Source organism: Microcaecilia unicolor, chromosome 5, assembly GCF_901765095.1.
Source record: "Microcaecilia unicolor chromosome 5, aMicUni1.1, whole genome shotgun sequence".
NCBI lineage: Eukaryota > Metazoa > Chordata > Amphibia > Gymnophiona > Siphonopidae > Microcaecilia > Microcaecilia unicolor.
In genome coordinates this window covers 296,042,591-296,070,393 of record NC_044035.1, presented here as the reverse complement: position 1 = coordinate 296,070,393, position 27,803 = coordinate 296,042,591, and the positions used below count along the sequence as shown (strand labels likewise).

The following is a 27,803-nucleotide window of genomic DNA, read 5'->3' as shown; positions in this document are numbered from 1 at the left end:
CTATTGACCTAGTGTTTGGTGTGAGCCCCTTTTGCAGCAAAAACAGCTATAGGGCTTGTATGTGCAGATCCTGGAGGAAAATCTGTTCCGATCTGCTGTAGATCTAAGACTGTACAGAAGATAGCAGTGACCATAAACCCAAAGCAAAGGCAACAGCTGAGTAAAGAGCAAAAAATAAATAAATAAAGGTGAATGTGTTTGAGAAGGTCAGTGAAATCCCAGACCTGAATCCGATAGAAAATATGTTCACCACCAGAGAAGATGGCTGTCTACAGAAGATCCCCATCTAGCTTGAAAGAGCTTAAGCAATTCAAGCAATACAGATGGGCAAAACTGTACTATTTTACTATGGAAAGTTGATAGCCACTTACCCTAAGTGACATGTGGCTATTATTGCTCAAAAGGGGCTCACGCCAAGTTCTGAGTAAAGGGATGTGAAGACTTATGCATTCAAGATTTTGTTTCTTTATTCCTTTTTGTTTTTTGAATTTTTCTCCTCTGTTCTTTCACATTGAATGTGTAGAGTATGCTGTTTAGATTAGTGAAACAAACTCTCACTTTAATGCATTTTAAATTGCATTTTGTAGACAGAATATGCAAAGCATATGCATGAAGACTTTTACAGGGCACTGTATATGCACTACATTAGTAAAGAATAACATCCTACTTCTTCATGGATAGCAAAATGCTGAGAATATTTTGAAGACCATTATTTGAATTTGAGTAGTTCTCCAACTTTGATGAATGTCTTGGGAACTGATATATTTAAGTTAAAGGTTTTAAAATTTCATTATTTTTGCTTATTTGCCAAATAAAAGCAATTGTTTATAAGAAATCAGAAGTAATTGTTGAAAAAGATGTCATGTCAACTTAATGAAGATCTTCAGGTCTCCTGCCATAATCATTAGTTATTTTACTTGTAAGTTTATTCCTGGAACCAGATCATGATTTGATTTTCAAACTGATTTTTTCATCTTGGATGTGGCAAAACATGTTTTGGTCACAGTATAAGGCAGTGCTTCTCAATCTCTTTTGGCTGTGACCCCATGATCATGACCAAATAAAATTGTGTGACCCCACTGACGTACAGAATAATGATGCACAATGGAGAACCCACCTAAGATGCAAGCCCAAATGTGACCTCATTTGGGGTTCAGACCCACAGTTCAGGAAACTCTAGTATAAGGATATGCAAGTCTTGTTAAGATCCCCAAAGTATTTGTTATGGGGGTTACTTTTTTTTCTCCGCATTAACAAGCAGGATATTATCAGGCATACAAGTAGTTGACATCGCACAGCAGTGAGAAGGAATAGCTCTCCCTGAGCTCAGAGGTAGTGTAAATTTCTGAGCATGTGCAGCCTTTCTTGCTCACCTTGGTCTCCATATGTTTTTTCTGCTCTGTCAAGAAGAAAACAAAGCTCAAATTGTTTTTCATTGCAGTTAGTGGAAAAAAAGAAAATAGGTTAAGAATAAGAAGAACTTTTCTTGTTTTAATGTTATTTTCTTTGTCAGGCTCTGTCCAGAGTGTGGAAGAAAGATCTAGCACTTTGGCACTCATAAGAGATGCCTAACATTTTTGGGCTATGAGCAAAACTAGGCTGAATGCAAGCATTAAGAGAGAATGACCCTGTAGTCTTGGAAGGATGGCCTCCATTTTTTCATGAACACCATGAAGCAAAAATGATGATCTGCTCATACTTGATTCTGTGCATTCCAGTAGATCCTCATCTGCTGATATAGCCTCAGTTACTTAGCACAGTGATTTCAAAGGTCCGGTCGCCAGTTTACAACACCAGGCTGTGCCTGGTTCAGTGCAGCTTTCAAGTGAGACATTTCAACCTAAAGCACTGTTTTCCCTGATACAGATGCACAGGTCTGAGGGATAAGGCTATTTTTCAACCATCCTCTAGTGATGGAGACGTACCATCACTTTTTAGTGAAGAGGTCTCATCCAAGCACAGAATTTAGCAAGCTGTTGCACCATATGTGACAAACAAGAACACTCTCTGGAGCACAATACAGGAGTTCCCCTGTTATCCTCAGCACAGAAGGTTGTGTTCTTAATCCTCAAGTGCTCCTGCACAACTCAGTGTGGATCTTGTTGAGCCTGTTCTACAGCATAGGGATCTTTCCAGCACTGAGCCTGCACAGATGTCATCCTGCTTGCCTATCAAGATTCAGGATACTTTCCTATTCTTGCCTGCACAACAGCAGTTTGAAAATGTAGATCTACCCATATCCCCACATCTTCTCCTATATAAATGTCAGTGGATGAATCTTCCCCAGCAGCTTCTCTGCATCTTTGAAAAACCTCATTCTTACTTGCAAAGGAAGTTTAACAGGTATTGTAAAAGATTCCAAGGAGTTAGATATAATTAGAAATTGCACATACCTCTGAGTCTGCAAGGATAATGCCTGCATTGAAAGAGTTGCACATCTTTCAATACCGCAGAGTCATCTTTGTTTCCTTTTCATATTCTGAACCTCAAGTGGGGCACTCACTGTTAACCTTCCTCGATGTCAGAGGCCTCTCAAAATGACCTTGGAAACTTCCCAGACCCAGATCTCAATTTTGTAAAAGGACAATAGTATCCTAATAAGGAGGGCTTCTCAACTGGACTTTCTTCCTACCAATCCCCACTGCCACTTTGAAATGAGTCCTCTCTCCTTATGAGGACATTCAGCCCAGATTTGTATAACAGGTGTCACAAGAAGTTCCCTTTCCAACAGGACACAAAACCTCAGTATGTTAAAGTTCATAGAGCTTTCCAAGGCCACTGTGGTGATCGTTATCTATGGCCCTTTTGCATGAGCAAGAGCTCCACATATGGCATACAGCAGTAATTATTCAGTCCTTTTCCAAATCTAGTTTCAGAAAAGTACAGCTGCCACACTCCTCTATTGTGGTTGAGTTTGCAATAAAGATGAGAAATTTGGGGGAGGGGCATCTACCATTGGGGGATTAAGGGGGCAACTTCCCCTAATAACTCCAGTGGAGTGCTGCTCAATATGAGTACTTATCTGAAACGTAGATGGCCCAGGTGGCAGGTGTAAATCCCAACATCGATCTTTTTGGACTTAGACCAGCATTCCGCTTCTGAAATGGCAAATACATGTTTATTATTGAGATCTGCAAACATGCTTAGACCATGCCCCCTTACCATAGGCATATTTTTGTGTGTTTGTTTTAAACATGTATATCCTCGTTTTGTAAAGGAAGAATTAGTTCTTACTTGATAATTTTCTTTCATTTAGACCCAAAAGTTTAGTCCACACTTGTGGGTTGTGCCAGCAGGTTGAGATAGAGAGCAAATTAGAACTTTGCCATATAAGGCTGCTGTGCACTAGGTTTCATTCAGTATTCAGATAGCCAAGCAGTAAGAAGTCAATAGCAAAAAGTAGAACTCCTGCCTCTGTAACAAAGTTTTATAAATTTTGAAGAACAAACACTAACCTTGTGCCTAAGAAACAAGAAAATCAACAAATAACCCAACAAAACAGAAGGAGAACAGAAGGGTGGGATCTGGACTAATCCTTTGGGATGAAATGAAAGAATTTCAGGTAAGAGCTAATTTTTCCTTCCTTAGCTTCTCCAAAGGATTAGTCCATATATGTGGGATGTATAAAAGCAGTTCTCAGGTTACAAGGGAATGCGATAACCCTTCTGCAAGATCAGAAGCTCCAAGGAAAGCTTCTGCCCTAGCTGCCACATCTAGAAGATAAAGCTTAGTCCACATTTCATACATTTTCTATGTGGCGGCCCTACAAATATCATCTGCAGAAAAAGTATGGGCTTCTGCAAAAGAAGCAGATAGAACCCTTCTAGAATGAAGGGCGTTCTTCTCCCTGCTAACAAATAGGCTGAAGAGATAGTGTACTTTAACCAACGAGCTATAGTCACTTTAGAAGAGCACAAACCCTTTTTGGGTCCAACTAGAAGAATGAAAAGTGAACCAAGTGCCTGCAGTCATTAGTGACCGCTAAATAGCGTAAAAGAACGCTTAACATCAAGGATACCCAAACAGGAAAATTATCCACAATCCTCTTCAGAAAAGGAGTGCAAGTAGAGAGTTTAATTTACATGAAAAACAGAAACCACTTTAGGTAAAAAGGAAGGGACTGTATGGCTAGACACCCCAGCTTCAATAAAACGCAGAAAGGGGTCTCTACAAGATAAGGCTTGAATCTCTGAGATTCTTCTGGCCAAAGACATAGCTACTAAGAAAGCCATTTTCAAAGTAATATCCTTAAGAGTAGCTTTGTATAGGGGTTCATAAAGGGTTTGTTTGTTTGTTTGTTTTGAAGGGCCTGAAGATTAAAGTTCAGGACAGACGTTCCACACAATATCTAATCGATATTTTCAAAACCTATTTTTCAGACGTTTTTCTATGTTAATCTGCAGTTCATCCAAATCTCAAAGGGGCATGTTAAGGGTAGGATTTGGGCGTTCCTAATACTTAGACATTTTTCAGCCGTAATGGAACAAAACAAAACTAAAACTAAGATGTTTTGAACTAGACCTGTTTTTATAATGAAAATGGCACAAAAAGGTGCCCTAAATGACCAGGAGACTGGAGGGAATCAGGGATGCCCCCCCCCCCCCCCCCCAGTGATCACTAACCCCTCCCACTCCCCCCAAAAATGTGAATAAAAATATGACTTACCAGCCTTTATGACAGCCTCAGATGTTAAATGTACGTCTATTAGAGCAGCTGGCAGGTCCCTGGAGTAGTGTTGTGGTCAGTGCAGTGCACTATGGAGTGGGGAACTCGGGTCCCTATCTCTCACACTTGTGGTGGAAATTGTGACCCCTCCCAAAGTCACCAAAACCCTACTGTACCCACATATAGGTGCCCCCTTCACCCATAAGAGCTATTGTAGTGGGGGACAGTGGGTTTTGGAGGACTCGGGGGGACAAGATAAGGGAGCAAAGGTGAGATGTGTACCTGGGAGCATTTTTATGACGTGCAGAGAAGTGCCCATTAGGGTGCTCCATTGCTCTCCTGTGATGTCTGGGAGACCAGTCTGCTAAAAATGCTGGCTCCTCCTACATCCCAAATGGCTTGATTTTCTATTTTTTGCACTTACTGTTTTTTTTTTCTTCCTGAAAATGGACCAAAAAACAAAATGTCCAAAGCACAAAACGTTTGAAATAGTATTTTTGAAAAAAAAAAAAAAAAGGTTTATTTTTTTGAATTGATCACTTTTCCTATTCAGATTTTGGATGTTTTGTGCAAAATGTCCAAAATCGGACTTAAACATCATATCGAAAATGCCCCTTTATGTGAACTAACAGTTTTGATTGCGTAACCTATTACATTTTCTTTCATAGGCCTCTGTGATCTCTAATTTTGATACTGTACTGCCACATTTGATTGTTTCTTGGCAGATTTAAAGTTGTTTATTTCAGGGCTATTGTATTTTTCACGTTATCTGGCACCTTGTTTCACATTATAGTTTAGTCTTTTGCCATGCCTATCTGCCTTATGACTCCCCTTTTAGTGTGAATTCTTTAGGGGGTGTTATAGGGCATATAATATCTTTTTCGAACCTGCTGTATACCTTTCTACTCATGGGGACGAGTACATTATTTGCGTTTTACTCAATGATAGAAATTTGATTGTGAAGTACAAATGTCCATTCGAGTAAAATGGCTGAATTTAGAATTTTGTCACTCAATGTAAATGGTATTAATCACCCAATTAAAAGAAGTTTTTTTTTAAACCTACAGAAGCCTGACATTCTGCAAGGAATGCATTTGTCATTTTCCGAATGTTGTAAACTGTTTTTTGATTGGCTATCTCTACTACTACTACTCATTTCTATAGCACTACTAGACGTATGCAGTTCTGTACACATTATATACAGGTACTTTCTCTGTCCCTAGAGGGCTCACAGTCTAAGGGTTTTTTTGTTGGTGTTTTTTTTTTGGTTGGTTGGTGTTTTTTTTTTTACCTGGAGCAATGGAGGGTTAAGTGACTTGCCCAAGGTCTCAAGGAGCTGCAGTGGGAATCGAACCCAGGTTGCCAGGATCAAAGCCCGCTGCACTAACTATTAGGCTACTCCTTCACTCATCATATTTTTTTCACCTGCCTTATATAAAAAGCAGGAGTTTCTATTCTCTTTAATAAAACTTGTTTCCATTGTTAAGTCAGCATGCTCAAACAATTAGAAGATAAGATTAAACAATTAGAATCCCAGTATCAAGTGCCTTATCATGCACAACTCTCTCAAAATTAATTGCTACAAAATATGTTTAATAAACTAGCAAATAAGATGGCTATTTCAGATATATTCTTACAAAAAACTGGAAGCATTATTTATCTTAAAGGAAAACACACAAACATGCAAATTGCCTCCATTAAGGACTCACTACTGAAAATGTGTACTAAATCAGAGGATATTGAGAGAGCTTTCACTAGCTTTTTATGAACAGTAATTTCAATCTGTGTTTAATTCTTCTTCTGAGGACATATAGACTCCTTTCTTTACTGATAAAAGTTAATCGGTTAAGCCAATTATTCAGCACTAACTGAATAACTTTTTAGTTGTTAAAGATAGGCCTGCTATTTATGCAACCTGTTTTAACTGCTAAACATAGCCAGTTTATATAACATATTTTTATTGATGACAAACACCAGTACAATATCAATAAAGCATACGCGGATTACTTACAAGAAATGTCAGTTTCATGTTTTTCATTATTATCAATAAAGTATATACAGAAGTCGTCATTCTAATTAACAGTATCAGCTCTACCTCTTTCCATTCTTCCTTTCCATACCCCCTTACCTCCCAATCCTCCACCCCCCCCCCCCCCCCCCCCCACCCAAGGCAATCATAACTGTACCTGTTACAAGAAATGATTTATTTTGGGGAAAATAGCTCTAGAGCAACTCGCCACTGTTTATAATTTAAGAGCAGGTGCTGTATTTATAAGTTTTAGGATATTAATTTCTCCACCAATCACCAAAGGTGATAATTGCAATAAATTAAATAGATTAAGTATATATAAAAGATACCATATACTCAGAACACAAAGAGACCATATTTTTAGCTTCAAAAAGATTGATTTAATATACAATTGCACACGAGAGGTAGGTTTTAAGAGATCTTTACAGGTAATCTGTGCATAAAATAGAACAAAGTAGCAGGTAGGTTAACTTACAAGTCCTTGTTACAAGCATGCTGTGGTCCAGCTGATTGATGAGCACATGTTAAGGGGCAAGGCGTCAGCAGACCCCAAAGAGAGCAGCAGGTCCCAAGAGGAGGCAGGTTCCAAGAGAGCGAGCTGGGCTGTTTCCAGGCCTTTTATAATGTTAGCAGAGAAGCATGGTGTGTGCATGTCCTGGATATTTTGCAAGGCATTATGGTTAATGTAGTCTGTTCACATGACCACATTATAAGTCCTTCCTTTCTGCACATGTCTGAAAGCTGATGGGAGGGGCAGGTATACCTTTGACAAGCAAATGTCCTGTTTATGGTCTCCCCTCTGAAGTCTTTGTCTTCAATGGGTTCTCCAGACTTTCTGTCTCTTGGGTCTTTGGTTTTCAGAAATGTCCTGATGAGAGTCCAGGTACCCACCTTAGTCATCCTTTTGTTCAGTTCTTTTAGGTGGGAGGGCAGAGAGAGTTATATATCTCTCTTTTGTCTTTAAGTGTTTGTAATTAACTATCCCTGCTATCAGAAGTTCCCAGAAAAAGGAATGGGGAGAGAGGGGCTTGAAATGAAACTATTTTCTCTGCTGCAGTGTCAAATATATAAAAGCTGCACAAATATATTGGTGTATATATAATCCAGTAAAATATAATAAACTGATACCATTACATACCTACTAATTCCCTTATATATGTCTTCCCAAACAAAAGTGAGGTACTGGAGTTCTTAGGCTCCCCACTTTATTACAGCTGAATCCCATTCCTACAGACCCTCCTTCAACTCCCCCCCCCCCCCCCCCCCCCCCCCACTGCCCAGTATCGACTTCTAAACTACATTCGGACCTGTATTGAATTTACAAGGTCATCTGATTCGGAGTTATGCTTCTGGCTCATCCAGGTAGCGATTGAATATACGATTCCCACACCCCCCAAAAGAGACTTTTACGTTTTGCCATGTGACAAGCATCACGGGCCTCCATCATTTAAGCAAATGTAGGGCATTTCTCCAATACCAGTATTAAGGCACTGTGTTCTGGGTCCAATATTGCAGTATACATTGTTTTGCTGCCACACTAGCTTTATATATCAGGATTCTTTCTATTCATCTAAGGTTGTTCCTCCTCCCTATTTGACCCAATAATATATCCCTAGGAGAAAGTTGTATTGACTTGTGTATTAGTTGTCCACAGTACCCCAGCAACTGAGTGTAAAACTGCCCCACCAAAGGGCAACTCCATACAGCATAAAAAAAAATGATCCCGCTACCGCCCCACATCTACCACACTTGAATTCCAATATGCAGCCTGCATAATATGCCTGCCTGGGGGAGAAATAAGCCCTAATAATAATGCAATATTGAATTTCTCTCTGTCTCGCGCTGTACACCAGTTTGGGTATCATCCGCAAGTATTGCAGTATGTCTCCTCCTCTAATTTCCATCCCCAGATCTGTTGCGCATCTCCTAGCCACCTGTACATAATCTTTATGTGGAGTCACCACTAGTACTGCCTTATACAGTATAGAAACTGTGCTTTGTGTAACCCCTGCTGGGCGGAAGAATTGCTCCAAAAGTTGAAAAAGACCCCAGGAGCAGAGAGACCGTCTTAAGACGGGTTATATATGCAGTGGCCTTGGATGTATGTGTAGCTATCTAAATGGCTTCCTCCAACTAGTCCGCAAAGTGACTCCCACATTTCCATCTCCCCTGTATCCTGCAATAGATCTGCTGCATAAACTACTCCTTTCCCGGCCTCTCTCTAGGCCAGAAATCCTTGTTCCCAAAAAGAGGTATCAGATCTGTACAGTATGGGTTCTGATTTAATTTAGAGAGCAAGTACTACCAGGTACATCTCATGGAGTGTAGCAAAATATGTTTTTGTAGGTGTTGGGGTACTCCCTTAGAGGTTGCGTGCAAAAGATAATGTGGGTGATAAGTGGTGAAAAGTATCCGTTCTATCTCCCAAGGCGTATAGTCCTCCGTTCCCAAAACCCAGTCCGCCAAGTGGCGCAACAGGCATGCCCAGTTATATGTACGTATATTCGGAAGTCCTAAGCCCCCCCCCCCCAACTGCCATCCCCCATATAACTGTTCCAATTTGAGTTTAGTTTTTTTACCTCCCCAGCAAAATCTTGCCAAAAGCCCTCTCAATTGTTTAACATCCCTTTGTAAAAGACATATCGACAAGTGTCTAAGAACATATAACCATTTTGGAAATATAATCATACTGTATAGGTTTCTTCTCCCACTTAGCGACACAGGCAAACCATGGCAACACATCAGTTGTTGTCTAGTATATTGAAGTAGGTGATCTAGATTCCTTCTATATATTGCTCTGAGATCCATCGGTAGGATTATACCCAGATACACAAATTCTTTCCTACCCCGTCTAAGTGGGAACTCCCCCCTCCAACATCGCCTTAACCCTGGGTTGTTAGCCAATCCCTCTGATTTTTGCATATTCAGCTTAAATCCTGAAAAGCCCCATATTCAGCAAAGCTCTCAAGAAGAGCTGACAGTGATTCTGCCGGGGAGGTCAAGTGAACCAGTATATCATCGGCAAAGGCCGAGATTTTAAATTGAAATGGTCCCATAGAAACTCCTTTGATCTCTGGGTTCCCCATTACCTCCTGTATCAAGGGGTCTAGCGACAAGGCAAACAATAGGGGGGGGGACAAAGGGCAGCCCTGGCGCGTTCCCCAACTGATTGGAAAGGGTGTGGAAAAAGGCCATTCACCATTACCCTGGCCGATGGGATGCCATACAAAGTGTGTATTGCTCTAGCAAAATGTCCTCCTATACCATATTTCCCCAACACCCCAAACAGAAGGCCCCAATTAACCCTATCGAAAGCTTTCTCAGCATCAAAACTGATCAATAGGGAATCCTTCTGTTGGGTGCGCACCCATTCCAGAGAGGCTAGTATTGTCCTAATGTTCTTAACTACTTGTCTCCCCTTGACAAATCCCACTTGAGGGTCTGCTATTACAGAAGGCAAAACTCTAGCCAGCCTATTCGCCAGGATCGTTGCCAATAATTTTGCTTCAAAACTTATTAATGAGATAGGTCTATAAGAATCTGGGCAATTAGGGTCCTTCCCTGGTTTAAGACAGATCATAATGTCTGCTATTTGTAATGACGAAGGCAGAGTACTATTTTTTATACACGCATTAAAGAATACTGCCAGGCAGTGGCGTAGCAAGGGCGGTGGGGGCGGTCCGCCCCGGGTGTCATCGGGTGGGGGGGTGCTCCGCTCCCGCTGCTCCACCTTTAAAAAAAATTTTCGAAGCGCCAGAGAGTGGCAGGCAGCGCGCCTCGCGTCTGCCCTGCTAGTAAAGAAGATCTCGCTGACGTCACCCTTCCCACATTGAGTCCCGCCCCCCTCTGAGGCAACTTCCTATTACCTTGAGGGCGGGCGGGACTCAGTGTGGGAAGGACGACGACGTCGACGATATCTTCTTTACTAGCAGGGCAGACGCTAGGCGCGCTGCCTGCTACTCTCCGGCGCGTCAAAAAAAATTTTTTTTAAGGCAGGACAGGGTAGGAGCAGCAGGAGAACGGATCTCAGCTGTCGGGTCGGGGGGGGGGACTCAGAGGGGAGAAGGGGATTGGGGAAGGGTGGGGGAGCTCAGATGGGTGCTTAAAGGGGATTAGGGAGGGTGGGGGAGCTCAGAGAGGGGAGAAGGGGATTGGGGAAGGGTGAGGGCGCTCAGAGGGGTGCTTAAAGGGGATTAGGGAGGGTGGGAGAGCATCAAGGAGGGGAGAAGGGGATTGGGGAGGGGTGGGGGAGCTCAGATGGGTGCTCAGAGAGGGGAGAAGGGGATTGGGGAGGGTGGGGGTGCTCAGAGGGGGGAGGGGAGTGTTCAGATGGGAGAAAGGGGTCTGAAGCTGGAACTGGGGTCTGACAAGGGGGCAGGAGGGAAAATGGGTCCATGCCTGGGGCAGGTGGGAGAATGGGTCTGGGGCTGAAAAGGGGGGGGTACAAGGCATGTGGTGAATGAAGGGGGCTGAAACTGTGGGGACTAGGGGCTTTAAAGGGGACAGGGAGAACTGGCTGGGGCTGAAGCTCGGGACTGGTGAGAGAAAAAGGCTGGGGTTGAAACTAGGGGCTGAAAAGAGGACAGGGAGAAGTGGCTGGGGGCTGAAGCTCGGGACTGATGGGAGAAAAGGGCTGGGGACTGGTGGGATAGTGGGGCTGAAAAGGGGGGCAGGTGGGAGATGTGGGCTGGGGCTGGAACTAGGGGCAGGTGGAATAAGGGGGCTGGAACTGGGGGGCTGAAAAGAGGGGGCAGAGAGAGAGGGGATAGAAGGGGGGAGCGTGTGGGAGGGCAGACCCTGGATGGATGGTAGAGGGAGGGCAGACGGATTGAAGGGGCAGAGAGAAAGGGCAGATGTTGATGGAAGGGGGAGAGAGAGATGGCAGACTGGGGCAGATGGTGCATGGAAGGGGCAGAAGTGGATGGAAGGGAGAGAGGGCAGACAGTGGATGGAAGGGGCAGAGAGAGAGAGGGCAGACACTGGATGGCAGAGAGAGAGAGCGAAGACAGATGCTGGATAGAAGGAAGACTAACCCTCAGGGAGTTAGTTGGGTTTGCCCCATATTCTCTACGGAGTTTTACTAGATTCCGCTCCTATCTAAAGATATCATTGTCCCTGTGTTTCTTCTTTGCACAGCTATAGGCAATTATCTCGTGCCGCATAACAGCCTTAGCAGATTCCCAGTAAAGTACTGGGTCCTGACTCTGTTCCTGATTATAACATTTATAATCTGCCCACTTTTCTCTAATATAGGCCAGGAAGGTCTGATCATAATACAGTTCCAATGGAAACATCCACTTTCTTTGGGCAGGCTGAGTAGCAGGCAATGACAATTTTATATATATGGCCGTGGGGTCTATGTCAGCAGCTTAGACTTTGGAGAAATTGTCCCTATCCACCAAAAGATAATCAATATGTGACTGTGTTTGATGTGCCCTAGATAAGTGGGTGTAATCACGATCCTCTGGGTGAAGTACCCTCCAAACATCCACCATCCCCAAGGATTCACACGGTAACGGTATCCCTTTGGTAAAATCTATACGAGCTCTATGTGGATTTTGTGTTTTGTCCATATCCGGATCTGCTAAAAATATTAAAGTCTCCTCCAATGACCGTTATAGAGTTGGGGGTGGGATGTATTCTACCAATAAGGTTCCCAAAGAACGCTTTGCTATAGTTAGGGGCGTATACCGTACCCAGAAGAAAGGGAACTCCATCGATTAGTAATTGAGCAATGATGTATCTACCCTCCGGGTCTATATATACCTGTTGCTTAACCACTGGCATTGATTTGTGAAATAGTATTACCACTCCTGCTTTTTTCCCCCAAGGCTGGCCCCTCCAATATATCACCAACCCACCATTTTTTTAGTTTATTATGCTCTGTCGAATTTAGATGGGTTTCTTGAAGCATGGCTATAGCGGCCCCCTTCCTTTTTAGATTCCTCAAAAATCTTCTTTCTTTTAATGGGTGAGGAAATACCTCTCACATTCCAGGAGTAAATTTTCAATCTCAGAATGGTCTTGTAGCTAATTAACTGATAATAGGAAAATCCCAATTCACAAGAGAGACACCAGCCCAGCTCCAGTATCTCCCACTTCAGCCTCAAATATTGACATTTCTCCCCAGACTGCTTATCACGGATTTATAAAACCATAACACTTCAGTACAGTAACCGAGCTTTTCCCCAATCCTTCCCTTCCCCACCACACCCCCACATTCCTACCCATGCCCAAACCCACACAAGCAACATTGCTCCCCAGCTCACGAGGGAAGCGTCACTCTCATTAATCCCCGTCCCCCTCCTCTCATACTCGTACCACATACAGCGAGGAAAAAAAAAACTTTAATCTTAGATTCTCACATATATGGGTCCTGGGTCTTCTGCCATGGACCATCCGCAAGGCTCTACCAAGTTTGCCCATGTCAAAGCAAGCCCAGAACACCCACTCTTATAAGCATATCTTGGTCCATGATCATGTCTTATATCCACGATGTAGTCCCCAGATTCATTATCTCCTAATACCCAAATGCTTGAGAATCATCCAGAATCAACTGCTGAAGTGTTGCAACTAAATGTTAGTCTCTGTTATCAATCTTTAGCAAGAACGTATAATCCTCTGTCCTCTTCATGATCCTCAGCTGACCATACTATTTAGCGTTTTCATAAACTCCTGGGCATCTGCTGCCCTTTCAAATAGGTGTTGTTGCCCACCATGATTAAAGCGCAGTTTAGCAGGATATAGCAAAGCGTATCTTTTTAGCATGGAGTTCCGTGCACACCTGCGTAAAGGCCCTCCTTTGCTACTTTACCAACTGAGAGTAATCTTGGAAGCAAAGAACAGTATGATCCTGGTAAGTAAGTTGTTTATGCCGAAAGTTCAAGCTCTTAAATATTACTACTCTCGGACGCGTGGAGTTTGGTCTGGTCATCCCCACCCGGTGCGCTCGTTCCACACAGAGATGTTGCATCTGCTCAGTAAGCTGAAGGGCCTGAGGAAGCCACGTTTCCAGAAAGTTTGAAAGGTCTTTATCTGCCAGTGTCTCTGGGAGGCCCACTAGCCTTAAGTTATTCCTTCTGCTTTGGTTTTCCAAGTCATCAAGTTTAGATTCGAGATCTGCCACTTCACCTCCAATGTCGCCCGTGCAGCCTCCAGTGTCATTGTGCGATCTTCCATTTGTGATGTGCGCTGTAGGGCCGAGTCTAGTTCCAAGCTCATGCTGTCCAAACGTTCATGGGCCTCTTCTGCCCCATCATATATCTGCTGTAGCTTTTTATCCAGGGCATTTTCAACTGCCACAGTGACTTCCACAGTGATCTCAGCTACCCAAGCCAAGCCTACCGTTCCATCCTTCAAAGTGTTCTGATCTGCCATTTTATTTTCCGTTCCATGCAGCTTCTCCCGATCTTTCTGAGTACTTTTGGTCGTCATTGCTGCTCTTTTGTGCTGCCCCACAGTCGTCTGATATGGTAAGTCGATTAGTAAAGGAGTTTTACTGGTTTAACAAAAAAAAACTTTGCGCTGTTTTCGCTGCTACAAATCCAATTATTGAGAGGTGAGCGCGGAGCTCTGCTTTTCAACATCTGCTCTGCTTCATGGGGTCACGTGACCTCTGTCAACATAGCCAGTTTAACGCTGAATATCTGTGTCTAACTGGCAAGGTCATGTGATATAGCCAGCTAGCGGCTAGCTGCCAACCACGGATATTTAGAGGGAGATAACTTATCTCCCACTGAATAGCCACAGTTAGGCACAGATATGCTATTTAATTGGTCAGTGGTCATGTCTGTCCAGTTAAATAGCATTGTATATCGGGGGATAGCATCTAACAAAATAGAATCCTGTTTAGCTTTGTTGTTAGATGCTAAAACGCTTTTGACGGAATAGAAAGGCCCTATCTTTGTAAGATTATAAACTGGTTTAATTGAGGTGTTGACTTTTTAAACTGGTTTAAAATTATTTATCATTCACCAACCTCAAGAATTATGATCAATAATATCTCTAGTACAATAAAACTTGGGGTGTGAAACAGGATTGTCATCTCTCTCTATTACTTTTTAATTTGGTCCTGGAACCATTATTACTGGCTCTCAGACAGAATTCTAATATTATAGGTTTAGGCACAACTAATACTAAAGTAAAAGTTGCTGCCTATGTAGATTATCTTCTCCTATTCTTACCCTACCCAGAATTGTCCATACAACATTTGATAAATACATTTAATAATGTCTGTTTTCTCTGGATGTAAAATTAACTGGGATAAATCTAAAATTATGCCATTGAATCATGATATTATGCAACACAACATTGGAGTACACAATTTTAAATGGTCCCCGATTTAACTAAAAGATCTGGGGATATAGCTTAATAAAGATTTAAAGCAAACTATATTACATTTCATTTATGTCATTTATATTCTGCTTTTGACCAAAGTGGGTTACATGAAAACATACAAAATATAATAGAACAAATATTCATAAAATAATCAGCAATAAAATTAAAGCAGTTCTCATTCCATAAAAGCTTGTATTATATATTAATAGTAAAAACATTTTTGAAATTTCTTGATGATGCCAATAGCAAATGGTCCCTATTTAATATTTCATGGTGGGGCAAGTTAGATAAATTTAAAATGTTGCTAACCCCACAAATTAATTATTTATTAATGATGTCTCCTGGATATTGCTTTACAAACAAATTGATGTGAAATTGTTTAAATTTCTATGGAAAAATAAACATCCTAAGCCATCAAAACTTAAAGCAACTAGGGGTATGGGTAGTGTCAACTTCCTTGATTTTTACTGATATCATACTCTTATCTTTGCTATGTTATGGTCTCCTTTGGTTGACTTCCAATGTGCCACAAGATTGAGCCTATATGGCTGCAACTAGAGTGAGAAATGCTAGTTCTACTTAAGTTGCATTTACTGCCATCATGTATAATACTTACTAAAATATAAAAATGTAAACTGTTTTTGGACACCTATCAATCATTACGGGTGTTAGCTACTTAAAAATTGATAGCTGGAGTTCACTTGATATGTCACTTTGTTATAATCCCACATTTAAAATTGACCATTCAGTTATATTTTGTTATTTTAGACACTTGCATGGTATTTGGACTTTGAAACAACTTCAAACTAACCATACCGTCTATTGTTTTGAGGAATTCTTACAAAAATATAACTTACCGTGTATTCAGCATTTTAACTTGCTACAACTTTTACAAACAACAAAAAAAGCTCTATAAACTTGAATAATCTAATGGATACATCCTCTATTTATCCTCTAAGTGAAAAACTATTTGTAGAAATCGTTTGTCTTGTCCTTATATAAAATCCTCAATAACTTCTCTTTCTCTGCACATGTAGGGCTTACAAAAGTTTGAGAGCAAGATCTGGAACTTGCTAATCAAAATATTGTATGGGATTATTTTGGGTGTTAACAATATCAAAAATTACTTGGGGTGAGGGCCTTAAACATTCAGATTAAGGTAAATACTTATAAAGGTACTCTTATTTGATATGACAGTTGTGATAGCGATAAAACTACCAACAAATTATGTTGAGGAAAAGGCCTCGAGAAACCCCGTGACACTGTAAATAAATAGAGGTCACTTGGGGTTGGGCTTTCTCATCATGGGCCAGAAAAACCTCATCAAACCAATTTCAACAAGCTGTAAACTTTAAACACACTTAGCTTGGTTGGAAGTAAATCTCTGTGCTCTCATCTGTCTCTTAGTCCGTGATCAACGATAGCCAGCGTTTCAAATTCTGCTTCAGGATCACTAGACAATCTGTAAATACAGATAGAACCAATAGGTGAAAACATTCCCTCTCATCATTCAACAATCCTGCCATATACTCACTCTCACTTCTTTCTGTTGGCTAGTGACACAGAGACAACCCCACAGAAACATGGCGCTGCTTTTAGAACAGTAATGACGTCAGACGCTGAGATCACTGATTGGTCAAATCTTTGTTGTCAGCTCTGCTGTTAAAGCCTATCAAAACCGGTCAAGATATAGCTTAAACCCATAATATTATTTTGGGTGTAAAATATCAAGAGCTACCCAATCAGCCTAAGTTCAGTCATTATACTTCCTAGCGCACAGGTTAATATGGACACCAGTTAGAAAATGGAGACCTAATATTGCTACTACTAAATTATGTTGATGGAACATTCCAGCATGATGGAACATTAGTATATATAATTTTTGAGTGCCTATTAATACCTTTTGGCAAAAAAATGTGGTCACTTATCCAAAACATTCTAGGAATAAATGAGAGCATCTCATTATCAATTGTTATCCTCCATTCTACACATCCCTCTTTACATTTAAATATTATACAACAGTCATAATTTAGTATCTTAATCACTATTGCAATACAAATGATCCTTGGCTATTGGAAGAATGCTAATAGTCTAAATGATACATTTTGGTGGCACGCCATGGGGCTAATTTTCAAAAGAGAAAAATGTTGCAGCATAAGGTCACATTTGGATGTTTTTCTCCAAGAAGTCCAAATCGCGATTTTTGAAACTCAGATTTTAGAATTTTTTTCTCTGCAGTGCATCCAAATCACAAGGGAGTGTATTGGGTCATGATTTGGGCATTCCCAAAACTTGGACGTTTTTCTGCCATAATGGAACAAAGCAAAAGCGTCCAGGGCTGAAACTTAGAAGGTTTGGTCAAGACCTGTTTCAATCATTCCTAAGTCACAAAAAGGTACCTAAATGATGATAACCACTAAAAGGATTAAGACATGACCCCCTTACTCCCCCAGTGGTCATTGCCCCCCCCCCCCCCCACTCCCGAAAGGTTTGAAAAAAATAGTACATACCGGCCACTCTTATTAGAGCAGCAAGCAGGTCCCTGGAGTAGTCTAGTGGTCAGGGCAGTGGACTGTAGAGAAAGGGCCCTAGGCTCATATCCCACTCTCACTGGTACACTTGTGGTGGAAAGTGTGAGCTCTCTAAATCCCACAAAAAAACCTATTGTACCTATATATAGGTCAGATCTGCAGGCATAACAGCTACTATAGCGGTGTACTTTTGAGTACAGTAGGCTTTTGGTGGGTTTTGGAGGGCTCTCTGCACAATGTAAGGAAGTAACAGTGAGATGTGTACCTGTGACCTTTTATGTGAAGTCCACTGCCGTTCCCCCTAGAGTGCCCCACTGCTCTGCTAGGGATGGCTATGTGGCCAGTCTACTAAGAATGCTGGCCCTCCATACTTCCCAATGGCTTGACTTTTTTTTCCCCCAAAAAATGATCCTAAAAGATAGACACACTGAGCACAAAAACGTCTGGCAAATGGCCATTTTCGAAAGAAAAATATAGTACTTTTTTCTGGTTTGAAAATGGCCATGTTCACTGCTGCGGCTAAGAAAGCAAATAGAATGTTAGGTATTATTAGGAAAGGAATGGAAAACAAAAATGAGGATGTTATCATGCCTTTGTATCGCTCCATGGTGCGACCGCACCTCGAATATTGTGTTCAATTCTGGTCGCCGTATCTCAAAAAAGATATAGTGGAATTAAAAAAGGTGCAGAGAAGGGCGACAAAAATGATAAAGGGGATGGGACGACTTCCCTATGAGGAAAGGCTAAAGCAGCTAGGGCTCTTCAGCTTGGAGAAAAGGCACCTGAGGGGAGATGTGATAGAGGTCTATAAAATAATGAGTGGAGTTGAACAGGTAGATGTGAAGCGTCTGTTCACGCTTTCCAAAAATACTAGGACTAGGGGGCATGCCATGAAGCTACAATGTAGTAATTTTAAAACGAATCGGAGAAAATTTTTCTTCACTCAACGTGTAATTAAATTTTGGAATTTGTTGCCAGAGAATGTGATAAAGGCGGTTAGCTTAGCGGAGTTTAAAAAAGGTTTGGACGGCTTCCTAAAGGAAAAGTCCATAGACCGTTATTAAATGGACTGGGGAAAATCCACTATTTCTGGGATAAGCAGTATAAAATGTTTTGTACATTTTGGGGATCTTGCCAGGTATTTGTGACCTGGATTGGCCACTGTTGGAAACAGGATGCTGGACTTGATAGACCTTTGGTCTTTCCCAATATGGCAATACTTATAGATGTTTTTTGCAAAATGTTTAAAAATAAAAAATGCCCCTCTCCATGTCTTATATATAAAATATGAACTTAAGCGTCAAAAAAATAGAAACAGTTACCACAAGACTTGTAAAATTTAGAAGCCTTTGGAAATTTATCTTTCAAAATAGTAACACAGTTTTTTATCTGTGGTCCTTTCTGATAAAACATAACATCTTCCTTTCTGTTAGTTGATCATTAGTTGCTTATGTTTGATGTACCTCTTATTGTATTTCTGGAGAATGTTTTTGGCTTTGTATTATATTACCTATTGTTCATTACTATGGTTGTGGTGGGGGGGGGGGGGGTTCTTTGGAAATTTTCAATAAAATATTTGAGCTTAAAAAATATATATATAATGTGTTGGTGTTTTCATGTATGCTGATGGCATTCAATGAACTGTGTTCATTCAAACACCTTTACTCTCTCCAGTCTTGATGATTCCCTCTATGCGACTGCCCAGTGGTTTACCTCTCACAAACAGAAGGTCATCTGAGGCGGTCTGGTTTTGTCATTTGTCCTCTGTTTTTTTTCTCTGTCCCCTGTGATTGCTGGGACCGTAATTTCAGTTAAAGCCATTCTGAAAGTTTTAGGGGTTACACTTGACAATAAACTGATTTTCAAGCCTTACATCTTAGCCATCTCAAAAAAAAAAATTATTCTGTGCCTTACAAAAATTTGTCCTTTGAAGCCAAACCTTGATCAAATCTTTCCATGCGTTTACGAGTTCCCATCTTGATTACTGCAATGCTCTCTTGATCAGTCTTCCACAGACCTTTCTCAAACATTTACAAATTTTGGGTCCTTTTACTAAGATGTGACGAAAAGCGGCCTGCACTGGTGTAGACATGTGTATTGGATGATGCGCACAGGTTCATTTTTCAGCACTTCTGCAAAAAAAGGCCTTTTGGGGGGGGGGGGGGGAGAGGGATTTACGTGCATCAAAATGAAAATTGGCGCGCGCCCATTTTGGGCCTGAGCCCTTACCGCCACCCATTGACTTAGTGGTAAGGTCTCATGCGTTAACTGGGTGGTAATCATCAGCGCACATACAGTACCAATTACTGACCGGTTAGTGCCTTGCACTGGAAATTTTCCGGCGCACGTAGTGGACGTGCATAAAAGATGGAATTACCGCCCAAGCTGTGCGGTAGTTCCAAATTGGCGCGCATTGGGCATGCGTAGGCGCCTACACGGCTTTGTAAAAGGGCCCCTTAAAATACTGTTATACTTGTATATAACACCAGAAAAGATCCCATTACACCCTGTCATCAGTCAGTGCTGGCTCCCAATCCTGCCCCAAATTTGTTTCAGAATTTTGTTTCTAGTCCACCATCATTTATCATTTTTATTAATTTGATATACCACCTCTTTTGAGCACGAATCGAGGCAGTTTACATACAGTTGTACAGGTACTCACACTGTCCTTAATGGGCTCACAATCTTAGTAGTATATGTACCTGGGACAACGGAGGGCTAAGTGACTTGCCCAGGGTCACTCGTATCTGCAGAGGGAATTCAACCTGGTTCCCCAGGTTCGCAACCATCCAAATACCATTCATCCTTCCCCCACTACCTGAATTCCCTCCTGAACCCTTAGTGCCGCTCCCATGTTCTTCAGTCTTCTACAAGCTTTCTATTTACCATCCTACTCATTTCAGATTAGATTGGAATACATGCAACAAACAGTTTTCGTTGCATTGCCCCTGTTCTTTGGGGCTCACTGCCTGTTGACATCCATCGTGAAAGTATAACAAATTTAAGCTTAAATTTTGGCTTTTTGTATGGACTTTTAATAACCTGTAGATTGCTCCCTGATGTTAATATTGGATACTTCAAGGTCCCTCTTTCCTGATGCAGGCAGACCTTCCCTGCTCCGCAGTGCTGACTTATATTATATATCTCATTATCACTCTCTTCTGCTGCAAAACAGACTTTCTCTTTATCTTTTTTTATTTTACTCCTATTAATTGGATTGTATACATCATAGTCTATTCTCTTTCCTTAACCCTGCCTGATGTTCTTATTCCTTTCATGTATCCCCTGAAACTGTTGTAAACTAATATGATGCCATTTTGAATGGCTGTATAAGAACTACAATATAAATAAAGACAGACAGACCCTTATACCCAGTTTCATCATAAGATGATAGTCTGCACTCATCCTAAATTCCTGCCAAAGGTGGTCACGCCGTTTCATCACAATGAAAAAATTGTGCTACTTACCTATGTATTACCCTGACTACAGAAGCATCCACAAGAGAAATCATTAAACATGCTAGTCTTTAATTGCGTTCTCGCTCTACACAGTTGTCTCCATTGATCTCAATCAACTTGACATTCTAGTAGCATAATGGACCTTAGCTAATTGGTTAACAGCCTGTATCTAATTCTGTTTCAAGCAGACTGTGGCTCCTTTAACCAGGTCAGTCAAGCCTCTTCAGATAAGAGCCACTGCCACCACTGCTAGCTCTTTATAAATCTGTTTCACTATAGAACATCTGCAAAGCAGCTTGCCTGATCCTCATTTCATACTTTCCTATCACAATATTGCCTGGACCTTTCAACAATCAAGGGTGGTTTTTTTAGCAAGCAGTACTGAGCAATTTGTGTCTCTCTGTGTAAGTGACACAGTTTTCCAAAATGGACAAAAGATTTATACAGCGGAGTGGCTTGCATTGGGAGTAACCCACGTGTATGCCTGATTATATCCAGCTTATTGCAGGAAAAAGTCAAGTTGCTTGCCTGTACCAAATGTTTTCTGTAGAAAGCAGAATTAATCAGCGCACATTCCCTTCTACCTCCTTGAGTTATGGAACCAATTGAGGTACTAAGTAGAGAGTTGCACACAGGGAAGGGTCATGCATGTTCTGAACTTTACACTAGTTCCTGAACTATAGGAGAGCTGTTCTGTCTTGGTTTCATATAATAACGTCACCCACTAGTGAGCCTGAGTTTTCTTTAAATTGTCCGTATAAATGTAAGGAGTACTATTGCCTGGCTATTTTTTCTTAAGCCAGATTAGCTGTTAAATTTCTCTAAGAATTACCAACAAAAGCTTAGAGGTTTTTTTGAGTCTGTAGTAGAGAATGACACTGGGACGGGGATCTGCAGTAACCGCGGGGATGGGGACAGGGCGGGGACAGAGCCCATGGGGACGAGGCAGGGATGGGGACAAACTTTGTCCCCATTTCATTTTCTCCTCTCTAGGGCATTCAGAATGGGTTGTATTTTGTACCTCTGGACATTTTAACAGGGTGGACTAGGATTTCTTAAGAGTAGTAGAAATCAGCTATTGTTGGGGTTGGAAGGGTAGAGGGTGGTGGTGAGGAGGGATATTATAGTTGCTCACTATTTTTGTTTTCTATTTGTAATTTATACACAGTAATTGCACAGCATATTGTTCCTTTTTATATTTTAATAAAAAGATTTAAATATAAAATCATAATTGTTTGAGGCTTATGCAAACCTGCCGGGACGGAGACAAACCCTGCGAGGATGGGGTGAGGACAGACTTTGTCCTCATGTCATTCTCTAGTCTGTAGCATCATTAAGACTGATTTTTATTTCTGATTTTTTTTCTTTCTGATCCAGGTTCTGTTCATGTAAACCATTCAGTTTTATTTTTTTATATTGTATTATGCTGTTTTGCATTATATGGTCTGCACATTTTTATTAAGGCCATGCTGCTGTTTGTGAAGGTATTCATCTTTGAGTTTATTTTGTCAGTTGTTCGTGCTGTTTTACTTTACAAAAATTTTATAATGTAATTTCTGCCTGGGATTCTTATAAAGCACAATTGCTCGCTAGTATACTTAACAATTTGCAAATTTGGATGTGATATATATTTTTTGGGAAAACTGTGCAAAAATGCTTCCATATCATCAAGCTGATCAATCCATAGACTGGTGGGTTGTGTCCATCTACCAGCAGGTGGAGATAGAGAGCAAACTTTTGCCTCCCTATATGGGGTCATGTGCTGCCGGAAACTCCCCAGTATGTTCTCTATCTCAGCAGGTGGTGGTCACACACAGCAGCAGCTCTGGCTAGGCCTCCAAGCCTAATCCTTAGGTTTTGTTGAGGCCTGGGGTTGAGGGCTCTTTTGAGCAAGTGCAAACCTGGTGGTGCCAGGTCCCTCCTTTTCTCCCCCCTCCCGCTGGCTCCGTAAAAAAAAAAAAAAAAAAAAATGTTTAAACGTCCTTAAAGGCGTTTATTTCGACGTTTATTTAAACGTTCATTGCAGCTACTCACTGGGACACCAGTTCGTTACAGCTCGGAGCGGCAAGCAGGTAATTTTACCTTTTTATAGCGGGCAGGGGGTTCCCCGATTCTTCTCCTCGTGGCATATGGCGTCGGAGGGCGAGGGCGCAAAGGGTCGCTCCCCGGATCGCTGGAGCGCTTCTAGAGGGGATGCGGGGGTTTTACAGCCTGATTCGCCCTTGATGGGTGACAGTTTAGTGACCGATGAATGTCCCGGTCCTTCCTCCGGCGTGGCGGTTTTTCCCGCCATAAACGCCCATCCCCCGCTCCTCGCCTCCGCCATCTTGGCCGGCCACGCGGCTCGGACGGCTTCTTCGTGGGCCGCCCTTGAGGTTGGAGACATTAATGCCATGAACGCCCTTAATTTGGGCGACGGCACAAAAGCGGCTAAAGTTAAGCGCCGTTCTTCCCGCGCGGCTCCTTCGCGGAGTGTCGCGCCGGACGCCATTTTGGATGCGCAGCATGTCTCTCCCCCGCTCTTGCGAGCGCCGGTTGAGGGTGCGTCTAGGGCTGTTGCCCAGGCTGCGGAAGTGCACAGTCTGGGGGGTTTCTTCCCCGAGTTTGTTTTGCTGCTGCATCAGGCTTTCCTCATGCAAAACGCTGCCCCTGCTCCCTCGTCTGGTAAAGAGGTTGAGGTTCCCAGAGGTAACGCCCTCGGGTTGATTCCCAGGCCTTGGAGGACTTTGTCTCCTCCGATGTAGATGAGGGCAGCGTGTCTGAGGTCTCCCAACGGTCCTTTGCGGATTCCTTGGAGGAGATAGATCCCCGCTCGGATGGAGCGGATGACCCCTCTGCAGTGCGGCTTTTTAGCCCAGAGGATTTGCCCAACCTGTTGTTACAGGCCATGGACACTTTGAAGATTTCCTCTCCGGAGGACGTCTCTCCCTCAGCCCCTGTTGGCTCTGCCATTATGCTGGGGACGAAGCGCCCGCCTAGAACCTTCCACGTGCATGATGCCATGCACACCTTAATTGCGGCTCAATGGGATGTCCCGGAAGCGAGCCTTAAAGTGGCTAGGGCTATGTCCCGCCTCTATCCTTTGGCTGTGAGTGAACGTGAGGCCTATCTGTGGCCTACCGTGGATTCTTTAATCACTGCGGTGACTAAGAAAACGGCTTTGCCGGTGGAAGGTGGCACGGCCCTGAAGGACGCCCAAGACAGAAGATTGGAGGCGGCCTTAAGGTCGTCCTTTGAGGCGGCTGCTTTAAGTTTGCAGGCCTCAGTTTGCGGCTCCTATGTGGCCAGGGCGTGCCTGACTATGGTGCAGCGGGCTTCCCCCTCGGATCATTCCTTGAGGGCTGATTGGCCGGCCCTGGAATCGGGCTTAGCCTATTTGGCAGACTTGCTGTATGATGTCTTGAGGGCCTCAGCTAAAGGCATGGCTCAGACAATCTCTGCGCGGCGGTAGCTTTGGCTGAAACATTGGTCTGCTGACCACGCCTCTAAATCCCGCCTGGCTAGATTGCCTTTTAAAGGCAAGCTGCTCTTTGGGGTCGAGCTGGACAAAATCGTGACCGATCTCGGCACGTCTAAGGGCAAGAAATTACCAGAGGTCAGGGCTCGGGCTAGTACTCGTCCCGGTACCTTCAGAGGACGGTTGCAGGAAGCCCGTCGGTACCGCCCGGGCAAGTCGGGCTCCTCTGCCCCTTCTTCCTTCAAGAGGAATTTCTCCCCCAAGCAGCATTCCTTTCGCAGAGACCGCCGTCCCGGAGGTGCTCCCTCCGGTCCTCCCCCAGGGTCTCGTACCCAATGACGGGGCCTTGGTCCACGCCCCAGTGCAGATTGGAGGACGGCTGTCCTCGTTTCTGGGCGAGTGGACCACAATAACTTCAGACGCGTGGGTGCTGGAAGTCATCAGAGACGGCTAAAAGCTAGAGTTCTGCCGACCCTTAAAAGACGGGTTCGTACTCTCTCCCTGCAAGTCTCCGGTCAAAGCTGTGGCAGTGCAGCAGACCTTGGACAATCTGATCCGCCTGGGTGCGGTCGTTCCGGTGCCAGAAAGTCAGCTTGGCAAGGGACGTTACTCCATTTACTTTGTGGTACCAAAGAAAGGAGGTTCTGTCCGGCCTATCCTCGACCTCAAAGGGGTCAATCGGGCCTTGAAAGTGCGGCACTTTCGCATGGAGACTCTCCGCTCTGTTATAGCGGCAGTGAAGGCAGGAGAGTTCCTGGCATCCTTGGACATCAAGGAAGCGTACCTGCATATTCCCATCTGGCCTCCTCATCAACGCTTTCTGCGTTTTGCAGTCCTGGGACGACACTTCCAGTTCAGAGCCCTCCCATTCGGGTTGGCTACGGCTCCGCGGACCTTTTCCAAAGTAATGGTGGTCATCGCGGCCTTCCTACGAAAGGAAGGGGTACAAGTCCATCCTTATCTGGACGACTGGTTGATCCGAGCCCCCTCTTATGCAGAGTGCGGCAAAGCTGTGAACCGGGTAGTTGCTCCTTTGAGCTCCCTGGGATGGATCACCAACTGGGAGAAGAGCCAGCTGCGCCCGACTCAGTCCCTGGAGTACCTGGGAGTTCGATTCGACACCCAAGTGGGCAGAGTGTTCCTGCCAGACAATCGGATTGTCAAACTTCAGGCTCAAGTGGACCAGTTCCTAGTAGCCTCTCCTCCTCGGGCTTGGGACTATGTGCAGCTGTTGGGCTCTATGACGGCCACGATGGAAGTAGTGCCCTGGGCCAGGGCTCATATGAGACCACTTCAACAATCTTTGCTGCGGCGCTGGACTCCGATGTCGGAGGATTATGCTGTGCGCCTTCCCTTGGACCCAGCAGTGCGCAAGGCGCTGAGCTGGTGGATGCAGACAGACAAGTTGTCTGCGGGAATGCCTCTGGTGACCCCAGAGTGGATTGTCGTCACGACGGACGCCTCTTTGTCGGGCTGGGGAGCCCACTGCTTGGGAAGGACAGCGCAGGGGCTCTGGTCTCCTGCAGAGGCAAAGTGGTCTATCAACCTCCTGGAACTCAGAGCCATTCGGTTGGCGCTTTTGGAGTTCATCCCGGTACTGGTGTTGAAGCCTGTACGGGTCCTGTCGGACAATGCCACGGCTGTGGCCTATGTCAACCGCCAGGGAGGTACCAAGAGCGCCCCTCTAGCCAAGGAGGCTATGAATCTTTGCCAGTGGGCGGAAGCGAACCTGGAGCAGCTTTCAGCGGCCCACATTGCCGGAGTCATGAATGTCAAGGCGGACTTTCTCAGTCGCCATACCTTGGAGCCCGGAGAGTGGCAGCTATCTGCTCAGGCGTTCTTGGACATCACGAAGCGCTGGGGCCAGCCGAGCCTAGATCTGATGGCGTCATCGGCCAATTGCCAAGTGCCGCGCTTTTTCAGCAGAGGACGGGACCCTCGATCCCTGGGAGTAGATGCTCTTCTCCAACAGTGGCCGACACAAGAGCTCCTCTATGTGTTCCCGCCCTGGCCCATGTTGGGCAGGGTGCTAGACCGGGTGGCAAAGCATCCCGGCAGGGTAATCCTAGTGGGCCCGGATTGGCCCAGACGTCCCTGGTATGCGGACTTGATCAGGCTCTCAGTCGACGATCCTCTGCGGCTGCCAGTGGAGCAGGGCCTGTTACATCAGGGTCCCGTGGTGATGGAGGATCCCTCCCCCTTTGGTCTTACGGCCTGGCTATTGAGCGGCAGCGTCTGAGGAAGAAGGGCTTCTCAGACAAGGTCATCGCCACTATGCTAAGAGCGAGGAAGCGCTCTACTTCTACTGCTTACGCCAGGGTTTGGCGTATCTTTGCAGCGTGGTGTGAAGCAGGCTCACTTTCTCCCTTCACTGCTCCAATTTCTTCAGTGTTGGCGTTCCTGCAAGAAGGTCTGGAGAAAGGCCTGTCGCTCAGTTCCCTTAAAGTCCAGGTAGCGGCTCTGGCTTGCTTCAGGGGCCGCCTGAAGGGTGCTTCCCTGGCTTCGCAGCCAGATGTGGTGCGCTTTCTCAAGGGAGTTAATCACCTGCGCCCTCCTCTGCACTCAGTGGAGCCTGCGTGGAATCTCAACCTGGTGCTAAGAGCATTGCAGAAGCCGCCTTTTGAACCCTTGTCAAGGGCATCTCTGAAAGACCTGACGTGGTAAGCAGTCTTTTTGGTGGCTATCACTTCAGCCAGAAGAGTTTCCGAGCTCCAGGCGCTCTCATGTCGAGAGCCTTTTCTGCAGTTCACTGAGGCAGGAGTGACTATTCGCACAGTGCCTTCCTTTCTGCCCAAGATTGTTCTCGCTTCCATGTGAATCAGCAGCTCTGTCTCCCTTCCTTTCGTAGGGAGGACTACCCAGAGGAGTACTCTGCTCTTAAATATCTGGATGTGAGGCGAGTCATCATCAGATACTTGGAAGTGACCAATGATTTCCGGAAATTGGATCATCTGTTTGTCCTGTTTGCAGGTCCTCGTAAGGGTCTGCAGGCTGCTAAGCCTACAGTGGCAAGATGGGTCAAGGAAGCCATTGCAGCGGCTTATGTGGCCGCAAGGAAGGTGCCGCCTATCCAGCTGAAGGCTCACTCCACGAGAGCTCAGGCGGCCTCGATGGCAGAGGCCGGATCCGTCTCCTTGGAAGAGATATGCAAGGCGGCAACTTGGGCTTCGGCTCATACATTCTCCAAGCATTACCGTTTGACGGTGGCTGCACGGGCGGAGGCCCGGTTTGGAGCTTCAGTGTTGAGGTCAGGGATTTCAATGTCCCGCCCTGGGTGAGTACTGCTTCGGTACATCCCACCAGTCTATGGATTGATCAGCTTGATG

General features: G+C 44.1%; 1 protein-coding gene across 2 annotated transcripts in view; it reads left to right on the top strand.

The window, feature by feature from the left end:
- The window catches only part of NFATC3 (nuclear factor of activated T cells 3), a 304,320-nt gene that overhangs the window by 218,386 nt on the left and 58,131 nt on the right, over nucleotides 1-27,803 (top strand). The gene's annotated exons all lie outside the window — the stretch shown is intronic.